Source organism: Gossypium hirsutum, chromosome A09, assembly GCF_007990345.1.
Source record: "Gossypium hirsutum isolate 1008001.06 chromosome A09, Gossypium_hirsutum_v2.1, whole genome shotgun sequence".
NCBI classification, from domain to species: Eukaryota; Viridiplantae; Streptophyta; class Magnoliopsida; order Malvales; family Malvaceae; genus Gossypium; species Gossypium hirsutum.
This window is the reverse complement of record NC_053432.1, coordinates 12649934-12657824: the sequence shown is the minus strand read 5'-3', so window position 1 is coordinate 12657824 and position 7891 is coordinate 12649934.

Here is a 7891-nt window from a genome sequence, read left to right as displayed (position 1 = left end):
TTCTACGAGAGAAGCAGTTGTATGCTAAATTCAGTAAATGTGAATTTTGGCTTCGAGAAGTGAGTTTTCTTGGGCACATTGTATCTGCCGAAGGCATCAGGGTAGATCCAAGTAAAATCTCAGCTATTGTCAATTGGAGTCCACCGAAGAATGTATCTGAAGTTAGAAGTTTCTTGGGTTTAGCTGGTTATTATCGGAGCTTTGTACAGGGATTCTCTATGATAGCTTCTCCAATGACTCGATTATTGCAGAAAGATGTAAAGTTCGAGTGGACTGATGAATGTCAACAAAGTTTCAACCGATTGAAAGACCTATTAACGAAAGCACCTGTATTAGTGCAGCCTGAACCGGGTAAGGAATTTGTTATTTACAGTAAAGCCTCATTAAATGGTTTAGGTTGTGTTTTGATGCAAGAAGGTAAAGTAATAGCCTATGCTTCAAGACAACTTAAACCACATGAAAGAAATTACCCAGTACATGATCTTGAATTAGTTGCTATTGTATTTGCGCTGAAGATATGGCGGCATTACTTGTACGGTGAGAAATGTCATATTTATACTGATCATAAAAGCTTGAAATATTTGATGACACAGAAAGATTTGAATTTGAGACAGCGCAGGTGGCTTGAACTGATAAAGGACTATGATTTGATTATTGATTACCATCCGGGTAAGGCTAATGTTGTAGCTGATGCTTTGAGCCGGAAATCTCTGTTTGCTTTACGAGCTATGAATACCCGGTTATCATTGACTAATGATGGTTCAATCCTAGCTGAATTGAGAGCTAAACCGACATTTTTACAGCAAATATGTGAAGCTCAGAAGAATGATGAGAAGTTACAGGTTAAACGGGCACAGTGTGAGTCAGGTAATGATTCTGAATTTTAGATTGGTTCTGATGATTGTTTATTATTCAGAGGTAGGGTATGTGTACCTCAGAATTCAGAGCTCATACAAAAGATTCTACGCGAGGCCCACAGTAGTACTATGTCTGTACATCCGGGGAGTAATAAAATGTATAATGATCTGAAAAAGATGTACTGGTGGTCGGGAATGAAACGTGATATCTCTGAGTTTGTATCAAGGTGTTTAATATGTCAACAAGTTAAAGCTGAACATCAGGTACCTTCGGGGTTACTTCAGCCAATTACTATACCGGAATGGAAATGGGAAAGAATCACTATGGATTTTGTATCGGGGCTACCTTTGTCTCCGAGGAAAAAAGATGCTATTTGGGTGATTGTAGACCGATTGAAAAGGTCAGCTCACTTTATTCCGGTACGTATGGATTATTCTTTAGATAAACTAGCTGAACTGTACATATCTGAGATTGTCAGGTTACATGGAGTGCCTGTCTCCATTATATCAGATAGAGATCCCCGATTTACGTCTCGCTTCTGGGACAAATTGCAAGAAGCCTTGGGTACTCAGTTGTATTTCAGCACTGCATTTCATCCTCAGACAGATGGTCAATCTGAGCGTGTAATTCAAGTATTGGAAGATATGCTCCGATGTTGTATACTAGAGTTTGAAGGTAATTGGGAGAGGTATCTACCTTTGATTGAATTTGCTTACAATAACAGTTATCAGTCTAGTATTAAAATGGCTCCGTATGAAGCTTTGTATGGTAGAAAATGTAGAACACCGTTATATTGGACAGAGCTCAGTGAAAGGAAGATACATGGGGTTGATTTGATCCGGGAAACAGAAGAAAAAGTAAAGGTTATTCGAGATAGTCTAAAAGCAGCTTCCGATCGTCAAAAATCATATGCCGACCTTAAGCGAAAAGAGATTAAATTTCAAGTTGGTGACAAGGTATTTCTGAAAGTGTCTCCTTGGAAGAAAGTTCTTCGATTCGGTCGAAAGGGTAAATTGAGTCCAAGATTTATCGGGCCCTATGAAATCATAGAAAGAATTGGACCGGTCGCTTATCGATTTGCATTACCGCTGGAACTTGATAGAATCCATAATGTTTTTCATGTATCTATGTTACGACGATATCGATCAGATCCTTCACATGTTATTTCTCCGACAGAAGTAGAGATTCAACCGGATATGACTTACAGTGAAGAACCGGTCAAGATATTGGCACAGGAGACAAAAGAGCTTAGAAATAAAAAGATAAATTTTGTGAAAGTATTGTGGCAAAAGCAAGGGATTGAGGAAGCAACATGGGAACCGGAGGAGGCAATGAGGAAACAATACCCAAACCTCTTTACTGGTAAGATTTTCGAGGACGAAAATCCTTAAAAGGGGGAGAGTTGTAATGGCGTAAATTCAATGTTATCGGAACAGTGGTTTCGTAACCACAAATCTGATTTAAAGAGAAATTTATTTCAATATTTTTGCTTGAAAATTTATATGATAGGAAAATCGTATGAAAATATTGATAGGAAAATTTTATCAATTTAGTGATTAGTTAGAAAAAGAAATTATTGAAGAAATTGGGTAAAATAAGGTATCGAGACCTCTATCTCGTAAAACCGAGTCAAAAATAATTTTATAAATATTTATGAAATGTTTATTAATGTGGTATTAAAATTTCGTTAGGAAATTTTAATGTTTGGGTAGTCAATTAAATGAAAAGGACTGAATTGTAATAGGTGTAAAAGTTGCTAGAGTGATTAAATAGCTTATTAGTCTAATGAGAAAGGATATAAAAGGCAATTAGACCCAAAAGTTATTTGGGCTGGACGGAAAGGGTATGAAATCAGTAGAAAAATTGATAAATTAAGGGTAAAATTGGAATATTGCAAAATTAACTAAATAAAACTAGGACTAAATAGAAAATATCTAGATTTCTCTTCATTTCTCTTCAATTCCAGCAGCTAAAAATGCCATAGGAGGGTTCTCTAAGCTGGTATTTCATAATTTTTGCACCAAGTGAGTTAATCCTTGCCTTTTTCTTGTAATTTTTGTGTTTCTAAGACTTTTACAACTAGATCCTACTATTAAATTCATTAGTTTTTGATTTCATGGATGAAATTTAAAGTCACCATGGTTGAGTGCTGTAAGTTTATGATGAAATAGAATGAAATTAAAGCTTTAATTTGTGTATGAGATGATTTTATTAGGCAATTTCAATGGAAATTGATTTTTGGGACCTAATTGTGAAAATGTTTGGAATTAAAGTCTATTGCTGAAATTCTGATTCCTAAATGTTGAAAACTAGTTTAAGGTGATAGAATAAAATGTTAATTGAGAAAAATCAGCTCAATTGAGAGGCTAATTGAGTAGGGACGAAATTATCATTTATTAAAAGCTTAGGGGAAAAATGGTAATAAATAGCTTGCACTAAAACAGTTTGGACAGCAGCAGTAGACTAACTTTGAAAAATCACCAAATATTGTAGGAATCGAATTAGAAGATGAAAAAAATATGGAATTAAAGCTTATTGAGTCTAGTTTCTCATAGAAGAAATATTGTAAGCAATGAATTTGTAAATTTTGAGATATAATGAATTTTGTGAGACAAGGTCAGAATGAATTCGGGTTCCCCTGTTCTGACTTTGAAAAATTATAAAATAATTGAATAAAAATAATTAGGGACTTAAATTTATATGTCTAGAATTATGAATGAGTCTATTTTTAATAGAAACAAACAAAAACATCATTTGAATTCTGTATAAAGATATAATTTATTTTTAGTGAAGAAGGGTCAGAACTGTTAGACAACAGAACAGGGGTGATTTTGAAGAATAAACTGTACTGATTGGCTAAACCAAAAATTCTGAAAATTTTATAGTAAAAATATATATGAGTCTAGTTTCAGGGAAAATTAACGGATCTTAATTTGGAGTTCCGTAGCTCAATTTATAAATAATTTAGTGACTATGACTCAAGTAGACAGCTTTGAATGAACTATAAATAATAGTTGAATTATAGAGAATGTTGCATATGAACATGAAATGTATTAAATTGATAATTAAATTTATTTATTTAGATCAAGAAGATTCAAATACGAAGCTAGATCGAGGAAAGGAAAAAGTTCGGGATTAATAGATTTTTACTGTTTACAAACAAGTATCAAGGTAAGTTCGTGTAACTTGAATTATATTCTTAAATGCTTGAAATGCATGTTTTTATATGAATATGATTTGAATGTTCATTATATGGAAATTTATGAAACATTGATATATTTCATAAAATGGGAAGAAATCCCGTTTGAATGAAAGGAAAATTCGATGGATCTCTGAAAAGGAATTGACGGTAAAAAGGATCTAGCCCGGACGGGTGATCCTATCCTGATATAGCCCTCCCGAAGAATATGTGTAAAATGGATTTAGCCCGGACGGGTAATCCGAATTAGGGTCTGAATTTAGCCTGGACTGGTAATTCAGATCCAAGCTAATTAGAGTAATTGTCGTTGCAGGGGATTTAGCCTGGACTGGTAATCCCGACAATACTCTATGAGTTTATATTGCAGGGGATTTAGCCTGGACTGGTAATCCCGCTGCAAGGTTGAGGTTCGCGGGAGTGTGCTCTCTGAAATGGAAATGTGCGCACATGAATATGAATTGACGGACCCGGAATTGTACACTAAAAGTGTACCTCTAAAAATCCATCGAAATTCCGATAAATTCAACGGGATAAATATGAAAAATAATAAGGGAATGAAAATCATGGTATTGATGAGTACATCAATCATGGTATATATATAATTGATACATGGAAATTATTGTACTAACTTGAATGTTGAGTTTGTGCATGTTAGGGTAATAATGCATTGAATAGATATATGAATGTTTATTATATTGTGTTGAAAATATTAGGTAAGTATAATTCTTGTTACATGAGCTTACTAAGCACAAAGTACTTACCCCGTTTCCTTTTTCCCTGTTTTGTAGTGTTAAGAGCTCGGAGGTCGGATTTGGTAGGAGACACATCACACTGTCAACCTCAGGATTTCGGTATATAAAGAAACTTTATTTTGGAAATCAATGGCATGTATAAGCTAACAAAGTAAATGTTAACGTGAAATGAATGTAAAGTTAGCCATTAGTATGGTTAACAAACCTGGTTATAGATATGTGATGACGTTATCTTATATAAATGCATGAATCTATCATGAAAATATGTTGAATTGAAAAAAAATTAATTAATTCGTAAACTCCGGTAATGCCTTGTACCCTATTCTGACAATGAATATGGGTAGGGGTATTACACCGCTAGAAAAACCTGCCAACGAGCCTGTTTGGGAGACAACTTTTTCTGGGTTAGAAAATAACTGTTGGCAACATTATCAGTAAGGACCACGAACCTGGAACCCAGTAAGTAATGCCTCCATGTGCCCAAGCAATGCACCACAGCGGTCATTTCCTTCTCTTGGACCGTATATCTCCGCTCTGTCTCATTAAGCTTTCGACTTTCGAAAGCAATGGGATGACCCTCTTGCATCAGTACTCCCCCAATGGCATAATCTGACGCATCTGTGCGTACTTCATAAGGCTTCGAGTAATCCGGTAATGCAAGTACAGGCTCACTTGTCATTACTTGCTTCAATTGATTGAAGGCCCTCTCACACTGTGGGTTCCAATCCCATACCTTATCTTTTTTTAACATGTCCGTCAAGGGTGCGGTAATTCTAGAATAGCCTTCGATAAAGCGTCTATAGTAGTTTGCCAACCCAAGGAAAGATCTCAACTCTGTCACCTTGGTTGGAGCCTCCCATTCGGCAATGGCCCGAACCTTGCTTTCATCCATCCGGATCTTGCCACCTCCCACTGTGGCCTAGAAATGGCACCTCTCATTGAGCAAAGGTGTATTTCTCCTCTTTGACGAACAACTCATTTTCCCTCAAAGTTTGGAACACCTTCCTCAAATGTTCCACATGTTCATTGAGTGTTTTACTGTACACCACAATATCGTCAAGGTAAACAACCACGAAACGATCAAGGAAAGGTTGAAGTACCTTATTCATCAAGGTGCAGAATGTAGCTGGGGCATTCGTGAGTCCGAATGGCATCACCAAAAACTCATACGAGCCATACCGCGTCACACAAGCTGTCTTTGGCTCATCTCCTTCAGCTATCCGAACTTGATGGTACCCCGATCTCAAGTCCAACTTGGTAAACCATCTCGCACTACCAAGCTGATCAAACAAGTCTGCAATGAGGGGAATAGGGTACCTATTCCTCACGGTGATCTTGTTTAGGGCCCGATAATCAATACACATCCGTAATGACCCATCATGTTTCTTTTGAAATAGCACTGGTGCACCATACGGAGATTTAGATGGCCTAATGAATCCCGCATCTAAAAGCTCCTTTAACTGTTTCCGTAATTCCTCCAATTCCGGTGGGGACATACGATATGGCGCCCTAGCTGGCGGCACCATGTTGGACACCAATTCGATCCTATGATCCACCTCCCTCTTAGGTGGCAAATTCTTTGGCAACTTTGCAGGCATCACATCTCGAAAGGATTGTAATACTTGGCCCACTTCCTTAGAGATCTCACCCACGGTCTTACCGGTTTCCTCAATCTTCAAAGTGGCTAAGTAGGAGACTTCATCTCTACGTACTCCCTTAGCAAATTGGATTGCGGATAATGTTTTCCCTTCGAGGCTCCCCTTTCTTGTCAACCTCACCATACATTGATGGTTCGAATCCGAAATCACCATGAAATTACCGGAAGGACAAATCGTCGCATTAACCTGATGAAGAAAACTCAATCCAACTACAAAATCATAGTCATCAAGTGGTATTACCTTGATGGATGCCGTACTGGTCCAATCGCCAAATTGGAGTTTTACTCCCTTTGCGACCCCCTTGATTGGAACACTTTCCGAATTCACAGTCTTAATTCGACCCGGATCATTTTTAATCTTGAGACCAAGTTTATGCGCAGCCCCTTCGGACATAAATAAATCAGACGCACCTGTGTCGACAAGTGCATTCAACTTTTTGCCAGCTACCATGATGTCCGCAAACATCAGCCCATGACTCCTCTTGTCTTCAACACCCCCTAGTATTGAACCAAGATTGTTATCCTCCACATCAGACTCTGCTTTCGCTTCCACAGTGGAGAGCGCCGCCTTCTTTGGACAATCCTTAATCATGTGTGGTCCATCACAATGAAAGCACCTTATAGGCCCACTCTTCCTTTTGTCCCATGGCTTTTTACCGTTGTCATTTCTAGGGGGCCTTTCTTTGTCTCCCCCACTATTTCCCTTTGGCTGGGACTTGGGCTTCAAAGACTCAGGCCTGTCTTTCTTCCCACCAAATTCCGCCAACGATTCTACTACAGACATGGCCTTGGTAAGTTCTTGGACTCCTCAGCGTTGCAACTTTTGTTTCGCCCATGGTTTCAACCCATGCATGAAGGAAAAGAATGCCTCTTTCTCACCCATATCAGAAATTTGAAGCATGAGTTCGCTAAACTCCTGCACTACTCCCTCACAGTGCCTTGTTGCGAAAGCCGACGCAACTTTGCCCGAGCTTCATCCTCGGCATACTCAGGGTAAAACTGCGCTTTGAACTCGTATTGAAACTCCTTCCAAGTTCTAATTTCTGTCCCACCACGTCTCACATCGGTGGACCTACGACGCCACCACAATAAGGCAATGTCAGTAAGATACATAGCAGCAGTAATTACCTTAGTGGCATCATCAGCAATGCCCTTGGCACGAAAGTATTGTTCGACTCTCCACAGGAAATTGTCCACTTCTCTTGCGGACCTTGTTCCCTTAAACTCCTTTGGCTTGGGAACATCCACGCTGGGCTTGGGTGTGAAAGCAGCCAACCCTCCATTGCCCAAAGCAGCCTTGTAGCTTGTGAGTTCACCCTTGAGCTCCACAATCTCCTCTTTCAAGGACGTCAACATAGCCTCCATGGCATCAGTCTTACCAACCATCATAGTCTCGACGGCATCATCCCTACTCGTCATCTTCTC